Source organism: Tenrec ecaudatus, chromosome 6, assembly GCF_050624435.1.
Source record: "Tenrec ecaudatus isolate mTenEca1 chromosome 6, mTenEca1.hap1, whole genome shotgun sequence".
In the NCBI taxonomy this organism is placed as follows: domain Eukaryota; kingdom Metazoa; phylum Chordata; class Mammalia; order Afrosoricida; family Tenrecidae; genus Tenrec; species Tenrec ecaudatus.
In genome coordinates, this window is record NC_134535.1 from 92,769,482 (window position 1) to 92,786,148 (window position 16,667).

At 48.1% G+C, this 16,667-nt stretch overlaps 1 protein-coding gene across 3 annotated transcripts in view; it reads left to right on the plus strand.

Moving 5' to 3' along the window:
• The first annotated feature begins 14,654 nt into the window (after positions 1-14,654).
• PRICKLE1 (prickle planar cell polarity protein 1) overlaps positions 14,655-16,667 on the plus strand; it is a 130,400-nt gene continuing 128,387 nt past the window's right edge. The window contains exon 1 of one of the 3 annotated variants that reach the window (XM_075551861.1): positions 14,655-14,902. The gene's annotated coding sequence lies outside the window, so the exon portion shown is untranslated. Of the gene's footprint in view, positions 14,903-15,697; positions 15,808-16,667 lie in introns of those variants that run through there. The other 2 variants (XM_075551859.1, XM_075551860.1) reach the window with 2 other exon arrangements.

The following is a 16,667-nucleotide window of genomic DNA, read 5'->3' on the forward strand; positions in this document are numbered from 1 at the left end:
TACCCAACTACTTCTGGTTTCCTTTGGGATGCTGTCTTCTCTTGGGTCTTCATGCATCTGCTCCCGCTGCCCTCAACCCAGCACACCTGCTCAGGGCATCCTTCCACCCCAGTCATCCTTCCCCAGTAACTCTTCCATAAAGGCTCAATGCCCGGTCCCCAGAAAGACACTGATGGCATTAGTAGCTGCTTCCTTTGTGCACCTATGAGCACTGAGAGATTCCCTTTTCAGCATGTGATTCACTATGGGATAAATATGGAATGGTATTTGTCTCCCTAATAATCAGTGCATTCCTCAAGAGCAGGGACGGCGTCTGCTTAGCATCTGGGCCCTTGCTGTCTACCTAGCACGGTGCCCAGCCTATCTTGCTATTGTTAAGTGCTGCCGAGGCTGCTCAATTCACCGTCCACCTTATGGACATCGGAGAAAACAAGAGAGGTCTCATCCTCACAATCACTTGATGAGTTTGAACTCACTGCTGCAGCCACTGTATCAAAGAAGGGGCCATCACTAGGGCTGCAAACAGGAAAGAGAAAAAGTCCTCCTGCGTGCGCCGAGAGAAAAGGTATACCCCCTGTGGTGAGTGGCCCAGAAATAACTGCTTCAGAAGAGGCTTCACAGAGAACCTCGCCTTCCATAAGAATGTAGATAAGAGAACAAGTAGGCACCCTTTCCCGCCGCCTTCTCCCTCGTGTGTACACAGGCGTGTCCGGGACTACTGCTTTTCCTCTTGGCCCTACATGAAAGTAGAGCTCTCCCATTCGCCTTCAGTCCTGAAGGACACACAGAACGACCAGCGTTGCACGTGGCTAACAGTGCTCAGAAAACAAAACTTACCAGCTCGTGCCGTGCCTCTAAACCATGTGACCACCCAGTCTCTAGACTCCGGGTGCTCCCTCCTGGCATCAGCTTTTCCACAACAGGGAAAGCTAACTTTCTCATCCCCACTGGGCTCTGTGCCTGGAGTGCCTTTTTCTTTTCTTTTTTGGGGAGCACATTTTATTTCTTTCTTCCTCTAGAAAAAAAAGAAAATGAGAGGCTGGAATCAATGGGGTCCATGGCTCGTGTGGAAGCATCTTTGCCAGAGGGGCGTATTGAGGATGTGGAATTGTGCGTCACATAAACATGAAAGTAAGCAGGCAGTGGGGCTTGCATTGAGATTAGATGTGGGCACGGCAGTGGTGGTTGTCAGGTACCACACAGGTGATTCTGATGGATGGCGACCCCAGGTGTGTGGAGCAGCCTTCCCTCCTTAAGGTATTCAGGCTGTGGCCTTCCAAAGCTATTTAAAAAACCCCAGTAACACACATGTGCGCAGGAGCAGCACACAATGTACACGAGACCGGAAGGGAGGGAGGAAGGAAGGAAGGAAAGAAGGAAGGAAGGAAGGAAGGCTGTGTCTGTTCATAAGCAGATCACCAAGCCTGCTTTCTAAGGTGCCTCTGAGTGGGTTCAAACCTCCACCCTTTTGGCTGAAAGTTGAACACGGACTCTGGCAGACACAGAGCCAGGATCGGAATTCAGACGATCCTCCCTCAAACCATTGCATGTCCCACCCAAAGTCATTGCACAAGGTGGTGCTGCTACGTGCCCTTGAGTGGGTTCTGACGCAAAGAGACTCTACGTACAGCAGAAGAGAGCATGCCTGGTCCTGCGACATCTTCACAACTCTTCTGATGTTTAAGTCCATCGTTGCGGCCACTGTGTCTGTCCCTCTCATTGAGGCCCTTCCTCTTTCCTGCCGCCCCTCCACTTTACCAAACATGATGTCCTTCTCCAGGGGCTGGTCTCTCCTGACAACCTGTCCAACGTACATGAGTCAGCGTCTCGCCATCCTTCCGCTGACTGTCCTTCTTCCAAGATAGATTTGTCTGCTGTTTTGCAAGTCCATTGTCCTTTTGCTATTCTGCACCAGCCCCCTAGCTCAAGCGCAGTTCTTCTTTGCTCTTTCAGCAATAGGTATTTAGTAATGGGTGAGTAACATAAAGAACCCTAGGAATTGGCTCCTAACCTCAAAGGGCGAGCAATTTAATTAGAGCTTTAAAATATGCAAAAATACAACAAATATTTTCAGAGTAGACATACAGAGTGCCACGAGATGACCCAAACGCCGCCAGCACAGAGCCGATGTGTTAGGGACCCTCACTGGAAACGCAGTCAGGATCATGGGGAGCACTGAAGGACTGGCAACAGTGCGCTCACAAACCACTGTCAAAGAGAAGCCCTGATTGTTTCCTGAGAGACACTGTCAATCCATCTCAGCAGCTAATTAGAAAAGATAAGGCAACCCTCACAGACTATCTAAGAGACGAATTAATAATAATAATAGCAAGCAGCCACAGCAAGTTTACCAAGTGCCAAGCACTGAGTCCAGTGACAGGCCTTTGCACAATGAAATATCTCCATGACTCAGATCTACTTTCATCAACTTTCCTGCTGCAGAGAGCGCCTACTGACTGTAGCAACCCACCCCCACCCCCCGCCTTGGGAGGGGGAGTCTATCAGTATCTTCCCTCGGCTGTGACAGGCCTTTATTCCCTTTGGTTGTGTTTTGAGCGTTGCCCCTCCTTCCTCCTCCCTTTTCCTCCTTACACGTCTCACCCACACACCTTTCCTGCTTCTTGCAGAGAGAAATCTATGAGCAAAGATAGAAGCCTCCTGCTTCAGTCAAATTTTTTTAGGGCCTGCTGACAGGCTTTCCTGCCTGTTTGCACCTATTGAACCAGAAGGTGAGGGGACCACAGCTGCTTCCAAGCAAATTCCAATTTCAGATTGGAGTCTCCCATTCCACTTGCAAACATGGATGTCCCCTCTCCAGGGAGAAGCACGCGCATCTATTTGGGGAAAATGTATTCCTGACTCTTGGACTTCATTGTTAGTCCCCTAGTTCTGTGCTTTTTTAAAGGATGCAGGGTGATAGATCTTGTTCTCATATGGAATTATTTTGTGTTAGTGGCTTAAATACTGCATTTTAGGAAACGTTGGCTAGAATGAAAACTCTGTAAAAGAGTGTGAGATGTATTGACTTGGGCGTCACCCTAACTTCCTCCCTGTTCTGTATGAGCCTTCTTAAACATCTTTATTTAGCAGGGCAGAAAGCTAAATGAAAAGAAAATTTCCCTGGCACAGAACTAATCCAGAAAATTAAAATATTACCATTTGATTATTGTTTCAGTCTCCCATTTGCCTTTTAACTTAATGGATTTCATAAACTAACGTCCTTTCTACATTTAGCTCAATCATCACAGACAGGTTATTTTGCCAACGTTTTAGGACAGCAATGTAGAAATGAGAGCATTCTAGTCACATAGTCTAGTCAGCACAGTCACACACAAAGGCTCCTTTCCGGGCCAGTTAATGGCTCTTGCTCACCAGAAAACCAGTTCCCGATGGAAGACAGCTCCCAGAGGATCAAGGACAAAAGTGGTTCCCAGTCCTGTCCCACCATTCGTCTGCCCTCTCTAGATTTTCAGAGTTGACGAGCAACTCCAAGAACCTCATGTCCCTCCCTTTGCTGATGAGACAGCCTGCAGCCACCATCCCCCAATTGCTCCTTCTCCATTTTAAACTCCAAGAGAAAAGATGCCGTGAATCTAGCTATCTCTGTCTGAACGTTTTTTGTAGGATTTGTTGTTTTATCTCTGTATTTTAAGTACAACTCACAACTACACCTTTCACCATGTCATTTTCTTCTTATATTTGTTGTCATTTAAATTTGTTTTAATGTCCCACCAATTCTGGATGCAGGGTGGGGGTTGGGGTGTGAATGAGAGTATGATGGGCTCTCTGTGCAATGATGTAAGCTGAGACATCTGGAAACTTCTGTGCCCCCGCCCCCACCCCACAACAGCACTAGTGAGGGGGGAAAGCTAAGTCAGACCTTCTAGGTCATACTTACAGGTATTTATGGAAAGCTCTGTGCTATCTATAGGAGATCTTCCAGCCTGGGGCCCAAAGTAGCGGCATAAGCAACATTCTGGAGCAAGAATTGCTGCTTTTTATGGAAAGGAAAGCATCCGTAGTAAAATGTACTATTTAGAGCTCCTGCGGCGGAGAATCAATTTTAGTCTTTCTTCAGTAGCTCAACTTCAAGTTCTTGAGTTACTTTTTAGATGAAAAAGAAAGAACAAAATATCCTTTTAACCCAGAAATTTCCAGAAAGGACATCAGAAGCCACCCTGTTACTCTTTAAAGATTTTATAAGCCAAAATGAAAACATTAGTCTACACACAAAACAAAGTCTGAAGTACCATAGATAGGGCAAACAACTGCTGCTTGGAATGCCTGGTGGTGCAAACAGTTAAGCGCTGGATGACTAGCCGAAACGGTGTCGGGGGAACCCACCAAGATAAGCCTACTGCCCTGCTTCCAAAAGCTCACAGCCCCAAGAACCCAACAGAGCAGTTCTGTTGTGTACACACACGTAGGGTCGCCATAAGTCAGAATCAACTTCAGCGACAGCTAACACCAGCAGCAGCATTCGCTGTGTGGACGGACAGCATCTCATCTTTCCTTCTCTCACTCACAGGTACATGAAATCAACACCATCTGGTTTGAAGTGTGAATAAGGAAGCCAGAATCTGGAAACCAAGAGACAAAACGCCCATCAATTCCCTACTCTCAACACTTCCATTTCAAGCGTGGAAGTATGAAATTCGTCTTTCTTCCCAGAGCGGGGTATCTGCTATGTGCCACCTCCAACTAGCAGCTGTGTCCCTATTGTGTGTTAATCCTGTGGGATTTCATTTACTTCCAACTTTCCCACTAGCCTTTTTGTGCAAACTTGAACCTCAGTGCCCTCTGATAAACTCTGGACAACCTGGCGCTCTTGCTTCTGGGTGAGGTTCTAAGCCATCCCTAACCCCTAGCTGTCGCCTCCTGCAGCCTGCTGCCTCAACATCTATGGCTCTCTGTTTTCTGTGCCCTTCTCTAAGCTCAGACTGTGCACCAGACTAACCCTGACTGGATCCCCTTGAGCCTCCACATGTTGCCAACTCGCTCTCTTCTCCCCAACAGCACCCCCGTTGAAGTCCTGTGTTCGTTTACTCATTCTCCACAGATTGAGCAAGTATTCTGTTCAAGTCACCATGCAAGGCACGGGAGTTACAATGTTTCATCAGACTGCACACAGTCTGAAGGAGAAGACAGGAAATCCAAGGTTACAACGATGGCTGGGATCCTGGCCAAATGTCCTCCCTCCATTCAGCATGGAGCAGAGCAGGAATGACCTGAAATTCCTGTGTGTGTCCTGGGTGGACTCACTTGTCACAGTTTGGCTGAGTTGCCTGTTAAGATATAATGTTCTTGGTTTGTCTGGTTTTTAATTCGCAATATTGAGTTGTTGAGTATTGCCCAGAAATTCTCATTTCAAGCTCATTGCTGGCCAAACTCTCCAAAACTTAGTGGGGAAAAATGTACTGTGGAGAATTTCTTTTTCAGGGTGTGTAGGGTATCCAGACCTCTTTATAGGACTATTATTAAGTTCATGACCTTGCTGAGAACCCCCACAGCCCACCCAGAAGGATCTTTGAAGGCGTCGGTCAGACCTCTGAGGGCTCCACGAACACAGTTATCTCTAGAAATCTGCTTCCAAAGATCAGCCAATGAAAGCCCTCCCATGGATCACATAGGCCCTACTGCTTGGAACAATCTTTCTTTCCATTGAACATGAGTGGACATGAGTTGGGGGGCAGGGCTGCCTCAATGACAGCAAATAACAATCAAAACTTATCAGGAAAGGGTAAGTATTATTCCTTTCTTAAAATATCTTCTTTGGTACTCATTTGCCCCACTTTCCCCTGAATTCTTTCCTAGCTCATTTTTATTTCTTCCTTTTAGTATATTCAGAACTTTTCTTTCTCTTGCCATACAAAATTTAATTCACTGTCTTCCACTATTATTCCAGTAAGCTATCCATGGCTCAGTCTCTGACCAACTCTGCAAACTCATCTTTGCATCCCAAACTATAGCCACACTAGACATATTTCAGTTCTTCCGATTCACCATATTTGAATTCACTTCCTGGCTTTTACACTTGTTGTTCCTGCTTCCTAAAATATGAAGATGCACGCACACACGCGCGCACACACATACACACAAGACCGTCAAAAAGGTTTACTGCTCGGGTTCCAGTTGACTCATGTAATGGTTGATTACAAACCATTCATGTTTAAACATGGCTCTGATGTCAGTGGATGGTTGTAGACAAGTTCTCTCAGTAATACGTTTGTCCTACTCCTTAGGGTACCTTAAAACAAAACAAAAAAGTCCAATCAAATCAGTGGCTACTTGGCCAGCTAAATTCAAGCAGAGAAGGAGCTCAGAAAGCATGGCAACTGTCTGGAGAGATTCCCAAGGGGATATCTTGATAGATTTTTCTCAAAAAAAAAAAAAACCCAAGAAGATCACAGGGTCCTATAAGTTTTCAGAAAATTTAAGACTGCATTGGTGAGAGAGAAAAAAAAAAAACAAGTTGCACTGAGTGACTTTTTTATCACAAATATGCATCTGCTCATTCTTTAAAAGTAGTAAGGGCTATATCCTATGAGAATTTCATTGGGAAAGCTTGCCCCTAGTCTGTATCCCTGATCTTGCCCCTTTAGATGTCTTTTGTTTCCAAAACACAAAGAACATTTCAAAGGAACATGATTTAGTCCCTTGAGAATAGTAGCGCTCCTGTTTGACACAGTGGCAGTTGGATGGTGCCGCAGTATTCGGGGGCGGGTAGTTGTTTCTAGGTGCACCTCATAGCAGCCCCACCTAAAGGAGAAAGAGAGAGCACCAGCCTTGCAGGGCTCCCCACACCGGTCATGCTGGAGCTCATTTCTGCAGCCACGTGTCAGTCCAGCTCACCAGGGGTCTTTCTCTTTTTCACTGCCCCTCTGCTTTATAAAACACGACGTCCTGGTGTAGGGACTAGTCTCTCTTGACTATGTCCCAAACACATGAGACAAAGTCTCAGCAGCCTTGCTTCTGAGAAGCATTTGGGCTATAGTTCTTCCTAGTCATATTTGTTTGTTCTTTCGGCAGTCCACGGTACTTCTAATATTCTTTGCCAGCACCATGATTCAAAAACACCCATGCTTCTTCAGTCGCCCTTATCCACTGTCCAACCTTCACATGCCTGTGGGGCAACTGAGAATACCATGGCTTGGCTCAGGCACTCCGTAGTCCTCAAAGCGACATCTCTGCTCCCCAAGACTTTGAAGAAGTCTCCTGCAGGGAACGGTTGGAAAGATGTCGCTGTGGCCACCACCTTCAGAAGTTTAGAGACCTAGATGGAGGATAACATGGCAAAGGATAGTTTCATAATTTGATTTGGGGTTTCATAAAGGCTTCTATGATTTTTAAAGGTATTTTTTGCTCACCCTCAAATGCACATACATATAAAGACAGAGAGAGAACTTTCCCAAGACTAATCCATATTTTAGGCACCACTTCTTGCAGGAAACCTTTCCCTAACTCTCCCTCTATCTATGGGGGTTTCCTCTGCTAGATAAGTCACGTTAGACAACCACACTTTATTAATTTAGTAATCATATGTTCTGTAAAGCACTTACCACAGAGTGAAAAGAATCAAGTTATTCCCACTGAAGAATAAATGTCATTGGCCTGAGAAACAGCAAACAACAACAAAACACACCTACATCATTGAGTTTTCTGTAAGTAAATTGTTCACTTTTCTAAATTCTTCTTCATGAGAACCCAGAGCAGTGGGACCTAATTTGTGCTCTTACATTCAGCATCTAGTTGTGTTTCTTCTAAAAATAGGATAATTTCAGGTTGGAGAAATTTTCAGTTGTTCATAAATATATACTTTTTCCACATTAGCTATTAGAAATGTGAAAGAAAGTTAAATCGTGCTCCACTATATGGGATGAATTTCATGACATGTCTGGTTTCCGCAACTCATCTTGCATGCTTGCTTTCGAAGTGTGCTGCTTTGTATGCACTAAGTATGTTGCTACTGTATAACTGCAAGTGGTCTCACATTTTGGAAGAAAAAGTAATTACTGGGAGCAATAAATTATCAATGAAGTCAATGAAATAATAGGAAAGAGCAATGGTGAAAAGGTAAAGCCTCATCTAAACGATGAGGGTGTCTAGCAAAAATTCACAGCCACCCAGTCAAGTCTGACTCAAGGCACACCCTGGAGGGCAGAGTAGAAAATGGCCCCTCTGGGTTTCCAAGACTGTTACGTGAGCAGAACGTCTCATCTTTCTCCTGAGGAGGAGCGAATGGTTTCGAACTGCTGCTCACAGGGTTGGCAAACCACTTTAAAAATCCCTTAGACCTGCAGTTGTCTTTTTTTTTTTAAAAGAAAATATTATGTTAACCTAAAATTTTGTTTTGTTGTGTTTTCCCGACAGGGTTTGATTCTTACGCTCACACCAGGAGATCATCTGTCTCCACCTCTCAGCTCTGTCTTCTTCAGGTTCACTTCATGCTCAAAGCGTGGAAACACAGGCTGCTAAGTAGCAACCTTTGTCTTTCTCACAGGTGCTACAAAAGCAAGAGAACAACTCCTCATTAGGACGATGTAAGATGTAACGAGTAGGAACTCGGATAGTTTTCTGTTGAATTCCTATAACAGGGTTGGCTGATACACAAGTCATCAATATTTGTTTGTTGAGATTGTTTTTGCAGAAACCCTACCAGTTCCCACACAGCTCTGGGGCCTGGCTCCGATGTCCACTCATTGAGGCACTGGTTAATTTTCCAAGTCTACACCATATGATCCTGACACCAAACCAGGGGTGAGTCTCCAAGAAGACTCAGTGCACTAGAAGTGGGCAAGGTGGCTCCCCAGAGGAACATTTGGGCATGCCCAGGACAGAAGAGCCGATGCTGGGCACACAAAACAAATGAACAGTCACATCAGTGGCCGGCCAGGAGGGTGATGCTTGAGTGAAGTTTGAAAGCACAGAGTTAGTTAACGATGGGGACAGTGATCAGCAGAGCACTTCCCAAGGATGTTCAAAGCACAGTGGCATAAAACAGCTCGATGCTTCGGAGAAGTGCAAATAGTTTTATGTGGTTCCGGCAAACAGGGTGGGGAGCGGTAGGAAAATACAGAGATCGGCAAAGTGCTATTATGAAGCACCTCTTAAACTAACCTAAGGAGTTTGCACTTTCTCCTGAAATGTTGGGAAGCCTGCGTAGAATTTTCGGCTGGGCAGCGTGCCTGAGAGGAAGCCTATGAAGGTCTTTCTAGGGCCAAGACTGATTCACCCAGGAAACTTTGGGTGGGGCTGAGTCTGCAGGTGAGAGAAAGGAGGCCCAGATGTGGTGATTGAGAGAGGCGTAGGTAAAAGCACAAGCAAAACAGGGAGATATCAAAACAGGTTCTTCCAATACCGTCGGCTTTCTGCTTTGTCAAGTCTCAGGTGTGAGGCCTCAACTGAAAACCCTCTGCAGTGCGCCAGGAGGCACCGGTAGCTGACTTGTCTGGGGAGCAGAAAGAAAAATGCATTTGTGACCAACGGTTTAAAAGAAAAGTAGACCTACTCAAAGCACACTGGTTGCTTTATGGAAGGGAAAGTGCCACATTGACTTGTAAAAATAAAGAAAATAATGCTATCAGTATAATAAAAACAACCCCAGAAGCAAGCCAGTAGTCCACAATGATGGAGTGGTTTTCAGATTAATTAAGTAAAATGCTGTTCTTTCATAACTCATAGGATTTTTGTGTGTCGTCTAGTCCAGAAAAAGAGAAGTAATGAGGGGATACACGTACAAGTGCCACCGATTAAGTCTTTTCTGCACACCTCAGATGTGGGCACTAAGCCTCGCCGACAAAGAAACTCGAGAACGAAGAGGTTAACCGCATTACTCTAGACTACAGCTGGTGAACAGTGGGCTGGGATCTGAATTCAGATCATTCTGACTGCAAACCATTGCATGCACCACCCAAAGCCATTTTAGAAGTATGAGTTGTTCTTGTTGTTAGGGAGCCTTGGTGGTGCGGTGGTTACGATCTGAGCTGTAATCCTCATGGTTGGCAGTTTGAAACCACCGGCAGCTCCTCAGGAGCAAGACTGGGCTTTCTACGCCCATAACCACAGGAGATCGCGATGAGTCAGCCTTGACTCGATGGCAGTGCGTTTGGATTGGTTGTTGTTAGGTGCCTTTGAGGCAGTTCCAACACAAAGCAACTGTGAGAACAGCAGACTGAAACACTACCCCGGCCTATGAAAGCCTACAATTGCTCTTATACTTGAGCCCATTGTTGCAGCCACTGTGCCAACCCATCAGTTGGGGCACTTCCTCTTTTCCACTGCCCCTCCACTTGACCAGGCATGCTGTCCTTCTCCGGGGACCGGTCTCTCCTGATAACTTGCCTCAAGTACATGAGCTGAGGTCTTGCCGCCCTAGCCTCTAAGGAGCATTCTGACTGTACTTCTTCCAAGACATATTTGTTTGTTCTTTTGGCAGATGGTGGTACTTTTAATATTCTTCGCCAACACCATAGTTCAGGGCATTGATTTTTCTCCCATCTCCTTTATTCATGTCCAACTTTCACCTGCGTATAAGGCTATTGAAAATACCATGGTTTGGGTGAAGAGCACGTTGTCTTCAAAGTAACAGCCCCGCTTTTCAGCACTTCAAAGAGGGCATGTGCAGCAGGGCTACCGATTGCGATGAGTCGTTTCGTCTTTGACTGCTGCTTGATTGTGGACCCAGCTTCCTTGACGTTGTCGAGGATTTCATTCTGATTCATGGTTCACGTTGGCATCTCAGGCACACTTTCAAAGGGACAATAAGCACACACGCACACACACACAACCAAATTCATTGTCGTTGAGTTGATTTTGATGCATAGCAGCCCTACATGGTGTGTGGTGAATGTGGGAAAGCCTTTCTCACAAAGAATGCTCTCAGTACTCATCAGCGAACTCATACTCAAGAGAAACGCCAGGTATTTGGTGAATGTGAAAAAGCCTTCATCCCGACATCACATCTCAAAACACTATGCACTCGTTCTGGATAAAAATCGTATGTACGTGTGAAGGTGGTCAAATCTTTCAGCCAGAAGCTATGCCTTCCATTACATCAGATTTTTCACACAGGAAAGACCTTTGCATGAATTAAATGTGGAATATCTAATATGTGGAAGTCAAGTATAATTCAACATGAGAAAATTCCTAATGAGAAAACTTTTCAATGGGGCAAGTGTAACAATCTTTCCAAATGAAGAGGTACTAGGGTTTGGTCCTGGCTGATTGTGTGACCAGCTGACTGTAACTTACCATGTGGCTACACATTCTCTAAGTTGCTGTCACTTTAGTGACATGGCCCACTGTTGTGGGGAGCGGGACTTCCAACGTTCTGCACAGCGCACAGCACCTCCTTACTTTTCAGGCTTCCGGTGCCCAAATGAGAGCTGGACTTGGTGTTTCTGGATCACACCTATGTCAAGCAGCAGAGGGCCCTCCCAGATGCCAGAAGTGCCCACCCCACCTGCATGCTCTTTGTCACCACCCGGACACAGCACAAAAGTATCATAAAATAAGACTGGGGAAAATAGAAGATGTCTGGGAACAGTTAGTCCAGAGGATGAATGGACCATGGCAAACCTCAGCCTCCACAACCCTGAGACCACAGGATGCTGCCCAGCTATCACTGCAAATTCCTCTGAAAAGGATCTCCGAAGAGGGTCCTGAGTAGACTGGGAGAACCAAGGGGAACAAAACCCAATATCATAACAGACCAGGCTGACTGGTCTGATAAGAGACTGCTGGGATACCGAGACTATGGCCCTTGGTGACTCTTCACTCTTAGAACTGTACTTACTCCTCTGACTCGGCTTTAGAGCCAACAATTTACAGGTTTGGAGGGGAAGAATAACATCCAAGAGGTATACACTCCTTAAAACAATCGACCGTACCAAATCAAAAGGACAGCCTTTGCTTATGGATAAAAACCCTTAAAAGCAAGACGGAACAAGAAAGAAGGATGAATAATGATGATAAAACACAGGGAAGGCCAAAGTGGGAAGCGTGCTGGTACGTCTTGGGAATTGCAATCTATGTATGAAGTTTTGAATGGAAAACCAATTTACTCTGGAAAGTTTTAAATTAAAAAAAGTTTTTTAAAAAAGGAAATAGTCCATTATCTTTTAAATTCACTTTCTCAAGAACTTTTTGAAATGCCTGTATATTATATTACTTTTTATTTCTAGATGCCCTTGAGTAGGCCCCTATTCACAACAGAACACAGCATTGCATGCTGGTGCTGTGCCTTCCCCGTCATCAGTGCAGAGCAAATTGTTGCGCTCCATAGGGTTTTCATTGGCTGATTCCTGGACGCCATTCAATTAATAAATTATAAGTAACTCTAAGTTCTCTCATATCAGATTTCTTACTAGAAGAAAGTTGCATTTACCCAATTCATTGGGAGAACTGTGTGCAAACTCCATAAATTTCCCTCCCTGTGCTTCACCCAGGAGCTCTGGTGGTGTAGTGGTTTCTTTGTTGGGCTACTAACCACAAGGTCAGTGGTTCTAAACCACCAGCAGCTCCGGGGGAGAGTCAGGCTTTCTACTCCTATAAAGAATCACAGCCTCAGAAACTCACAGGGACCATTCTACTCTGTCCTATAGGGTCAATGAGTTGGAATCGAGTCGATGGTAGCGAGTTTGCTTTGTTGGTTTTTGTTTTGTTTTTTAGCTTCACCATACCCATTCTTGGCCAAGTGACTCTCACTAGAAATGCCTATGGGCTCTCTGAGAGGGCAGTTTCATGAACGTGGTGTTGTGAGAGCGTCTCCACACCGTCTTCCAATGAGCCTCTTCCACTCGCCATGCAGTTTGCTGAGAAACGACTTTCACTTGAAGGTCTTGATTGAGAAAATTCACAGACCCCCCCCCCCAGATGTTATCAAAGAGAGTGCACTGTTTGCCCATAAAATACTAATTTTCACTACCCTCTGTGGGCCGAATAAAAACATTGTCCGTTTTCTTGGACTTCTGGGGATTAGAAAGAAGCTAATAATTTATAGCTTACTAAAAGCATCTGTAACTCTGGCAAGATAAACAGTCACACTTCAAAGGCCAACTCCAATAAAATGCTAAGGAGCAAAACAGTCCAGGTTGTTCTTCCTCCTTCCCATCAGTGACGAACACCACTAGCAAGTGGGGTTATTTAAAAAGCAGCCAACCGCCTTAAGTCCTGAGTGATCTGTGCTCAGAGGATCAGTAGCCCAGCTGGTGTTACTGGAGGGGAGAGAGTTCCCATCCTCGGAGGAGATATGAGTCAGAGGTGGAATTCCAGACCTAGAGGTTGAAGCCAAGCATTCCCAGGGCTGGGACCATTTCCTCCTCCTCCGTTTGCCTTCAAATGTTACTTCATCGGCTCCATTTTTGCTGAGTCCTCCCCTGCTGAGCTCCCAATGAAAATGCATGAGAGTTGGTGCTGGGGGGAAAAAGACTGAAATGGGCAGTTTTGATTTTTCTTAAAGAGGCTTTTTAAAAATTGCATGGCTCCACACCCCGATCTTGTAGATGATTCTAAAAGACTGTAGAAGGGCTTCAGAGGGCATAGAAGCAAGTCTCAGCTGAGTGACTACCCGTTTTCTGCACCCTCACGGAAAATAACTCCACGGATCTGGAACTGGAGGGGGGGGTGTCCTAGGGTTCTACGGAAATGGCATGTCCTCCCTGTCACAGGTTGTCCTTGTCAGGGTAGAACTTTCTCAGACAGAGCCCATTCAGCTCTTGAAAGGCCAGCCTAGGAGAACTGGGCAGATTGAAAACATGGATAGCTGTTGGACCGATGAGAAGTGATCATGATTTTTCACGATTAAATGCACAGTTTGAACCCAGCTTTCAATGTGCCATTGTAACTTGGGTCGCGTCCTGGGCTCTAGGGCTGGGTGATGTCCTTGTGCCGCATGCCCCCCTCGGAAGTGCCAGAGCTGTCCAGGCAGGGAAAGGAAGGGTCTAGAGGCTGGCCCTTGGGTTTCTTCTCTGAAATACCATGCCGGTTGCCCAGAGGTGGAGACGCGGAGCAGTTTGTGGGTCTACACTCCACAGGGTCTCCTCCAGGTGAGCTCCTAGCAGGGCGGGGCAAGCCGGAAGACGTCTAAGATTCTAATTAAGACCCACCCCACCCCCTCCACCCCCCACCCTTACACACCAAAGGCCGAGGAACGCAAACAGGCAATCCCCAAACCGTTTGATCAGAGGAAATTGGGTTTGCCTTTTTTGTGTTTTTTTTTAACCACTTCAGCCTTCCTGTCTTGCAATCCATTATTAGTATTGACGGTTCAAAACGTGGGGAAGGGACATGAAGCCGGGGGCGGGGCAGAATCGACCCGGGGGCTGCCCTTGAGAAGCTGGGTCGCGCCTGGGTGAACTTCAACTGGCAGAGAGCCCGCCTGCAGCTCGGCCCCGCCGCCGACTGCGCGCAGCTGCCAGTCTCCGCGCGGCTCCCCGCCAGCACGCCCGCCCGCCGGACCCGCCGCAGCCGCCACCGACCTCCCGGCCCGCGGCCCAGCTTGGGCGCGCGTGGGCGGCCGCACTGGCCCGGATTCCGCGGACCGGCTTTCGCACTCCGCGTTTTCGCTCCCGCCGGGCGCCGGCGGCCGAGGGCGGGGTGCGCGGCGGCGGCGCGGCGGCGCGGGGCTCCGAGCGCGAGCGCACTCCGCCTGCAGCCCGCCGCGAGCGCCGCCTCCCGCGGCTGCAGCAGCTCGACAGCGCGCCCCGCAACATGCCAGCCCCTCGCCGCTGGCGCTGACTTCCCGGAGGGGCGCCGGCGACGTGCTGCAACCGGCACTGCGACTTGGTGCATGGCTCGCGCTCGGGCCCCCTTCGCCCACCTCTGACGCCGCGGACAGCAGCGTCGCAGCCCGGCCGCCGCGCGCGGAGGACCGACGGTGCGGCGGAGTTCGTGCTCGCGCGCGGTGAGTGGCAGCTGGGCTCCGAGCGGGCTCTGCAGAGGGGGCTGGAGCGCCGCGGGGGGAGGGCCGGGACTCCTGGGTGTCACCGCGGCGGGTAGGTGACACCTCTCCAGACTGGGGTCCGTGTAGCCGAAAAGCAGGGGGCAGCGAGTGGCGCCGGTGGGCAGCGTAAGCCAGTGCAGGCAGACTCTGGACTGCGGCGTCCACCGGGCTTCCGAGAGGCCGCCCGCGCGGCTCCCGTTTGCTGCATCACAGGCAACTCGCCCTCGGTTCTCTGCTGCGCGGACGCCCATCCAGTGGCCCCAGAGTTGGGGGCGCGAGGAGGTGGGGGTACCAGAACCTGCCTCCTCGGCGACTTGGGGCCGCCTGTCACCTACTGGCGTCCGGAAGGAGGGTCCCCAGCCCATCCTAACGCTCTGAGGAGAGAGGGCCGGTGGCTTTTTGGGCAGGGGCTCTGCATCAGCTGCCTCCCCCCTCTGGGCAATGATTGTTTCTGAATGTGGCAATGGGCCTTGGGGAAGGCATGGGAGCGTCTTCTTCCCTGACGACAGAAAAAGTTGAAAACGCGAGGCATGTTAATAATTATTAACAGGACCGAGATTCAGGATGCAGCAGAAAGCTGTTAAATTTTCATTGCCCTCTAAGAAAAACAAACGACATCGCCAGCGATTATTGGCAAGGCCGTGTTATTTTTGGGACTTTGAGAAAATTGTCCACAGATTGTCTTCAGGAGGCTGATGGGGAGGCGGTGGGGGCGGGGGGGGGGAGCAGGCGGGGCGCGGCAGAGGGCGGCTGGCACCACACGGAGTTCCAGCTTGCCTAGGAAGAATTCGGAATCATAAGCCAAACACGTTTGGTTGCTGGTTGGAAAACGGGTATGGGAACGCAGGACCGCAGCCATGGGCAAGGTAAGGAGCACTCCATGGGAACCTTCAGAACGCACATCCATCCGGCCTTCCCAGAGCCGTTCACATGCCTAGATAAGAGCCTTTTAAAATGGACTCTGAAGGGCAGATTATACTTCATGAAATCATGTCTAGGTGTGCCTAGAGTTTTGTCTGCTGCCATGTTTCAGGCAGTACTGTCTGACACTGATGTTATGTAACCGGCCGGGTCCACAGCCAGGTTTTCTCAAGTCTACTTTTGGAGTCAAGGAACTTCCATCTCCCTCTGTAGACCAGCGCAAGCAAGGTGTAGCCCTGTAAGGGTGGCCGGAATGTTTGCCCTAGTCAGACTCCAGATGTGTGAGCTCAGCTGTTGCTTGTCACTTAGGTGACAACTGGCCTTTTCCCACTAAGCCTGTGCTTTCTCCATTATCCTCAGTGAAGTGTCAGTGTTCAGTTGCCTTCTATTATCAGGAGTGGACCTGAGCCTCTTGGGAGGCGGCAGCCTTGTTTGGCCACCCCCAACAATATGTCTGCTTTCAGACAGGAGGAAGGGGGGTGGGGGGGTGGGGGTGGAATGCCCTGACAGCAAGAGAGATACATCTTGAATTGAGCACCAACCTAATCCAAGGATTCTGCTTTCATCAAGACTGCTCTGAAAGGATGACGCAATATTTGTCAAGTCTCATTCTCTTGAACAATATTTACTCCCACCATGGGATTTTAAACTTAAACAGCAGCCATTTATCTTGCTGTCTGATGGGGTCCCGGCTCAGTTCACCTCTCATGTGGCCCCAGCCTCCGTGGCAGGGCTTGGCCTGGGACAGGAATCTGTCATTGTAGCCCAGCTGGAGCCCGAGGAAAGCAAAATACAGCACGCTGCT